Below are 1,564 nucleotides of genomic sequence, written 5' to 3'. Positions count from 1 at the left end.
CACAGATTCTTAGATATATCACCAAATGAATAAGCAACAGAAGAAATAAATAGATAAACTGGACTTCATCAAAATCAAAGGCATGTGTGCATTAAAGGACATTATCGGAAAGTGAAAAGACAACCAGAATGGGAGAAAATATTTGCAAATCATATATCTGATAGGGGGCTCGTATCCAGAATATATAAAGAACTATTACAACTCAACAAAAAGATGACCCAATCTAAAAATGGACAAAGGATTTTAATATATATTTCTCCAAAGAAGATAGAAAATGGCCAACGAGCACATGAAAGATGCTCAACATCATTAGTTAATAGGGAGATGCAAACCAAAACCAGAATGAGATACCCCTTTATACCATCTAGGAAGGCAATAATAATAATTTTTAAAATAGAAAATAACAGTTGGAGGATGTGAAGAAACTGGTACTCTGTTCGTTGCTGGTGGGAATGTAAAATGGTTCAGCCTCTGTGGAAGACAGCTTGGTGGTTCTTCAAAAAGTTAAACATAGAATTTCCACATGATCCAGCAATTCAACTCCTGGGTATGTACCAAAAAGTAATGAAAAAGGTACTCAAACAAATATATGTAGACCTAGCTTTATTGCAGCACTACTGACAAGAGCCAAAAGATAGAAACAGCCCAGAAGTCCATCGATGGATAAATGGATAACCAAACTGTGTTATATACACACAATGAAATATTTTTCAGCCATTAAAAGGAAGGAAGTGCTGATACATGGTATCATGCAGATCAATCTTGAAAACATTATGCTAAGTGAAAGAAGCCAGACACAAAAGGTCACACATTGTATGATTTCCATTTACGTGCAATATCCCAAATAGGTAAATCCATAGAGATAGAAGTGAATGTAGTTGCCAGCGGCAGGGTGGAGAAGGGGATGAGAAGAAATTGTTTAATGGGTAGGTTTTATTTTGGGGTGACGGAAATGCTTTGGAACTAGCTAGAGGTGCCTGGGATTGCACAATACTGCGAACGTACTACATGCCATTGAACTGTTCACTTCAAAATGGTTGGTTTTATGTTATGTGAATTGCACCGTAATTTTTAAAAAAAAAAAAACTGAAGCTACTCGGAAATGTCAAATTATTCACAATCTCCACTCACCCCATGGACCCCAAATCCTGGAATCACAACTCTTTAGGCCATTTCTCTGGTCTTCGGTAGCAAGTTCATCCTGCTCAATTTTATCCAGAGTTCCCTGTGGTTCTGAAGCTCTAGAAAACAGACAGGGAAAATTCTCGTGATGCTAGCTCACACCAGGCCACTACTGCTCCCATAATGTGAGTAAACCCTTCCTCGAGGGTGCGTGGGTGGTGAGGGAGATGCAAAGGGATCTAAAACGACGAGAAATGAGACCTGTCACCAAGCAAATGCGCTACCGCCCCATGGTGCCGCCAGGCCACCGTCAGGTTAATATCAGGGCCCTGTCCCTAGTGCTGACCTCCCCGGGGACGTGATATGCGCCAGGCCGGGCCCCTACCTCCTCCTGCGCGCTGGGGCTCCGGCTGCCGCGCCACCAGGGCGCCGGAACGTTGTG

Source organism: Pteropus alecto, unplaced genomic scaffold, assembly GCF_000325575.1.
Source record: "Pteropus alecto unplaced genomic scaffold, ASM32557v1 scaffold115, whole genome shotgun sequence".
NCBI lineage: Eukaryota > Metazoa > Chordata > Mammalia > Chiroptera > Pteropodidae > Pteropus > Pteropus alecto.
This window is presented reverse-complemented; position numbering follows the sequence as displayed.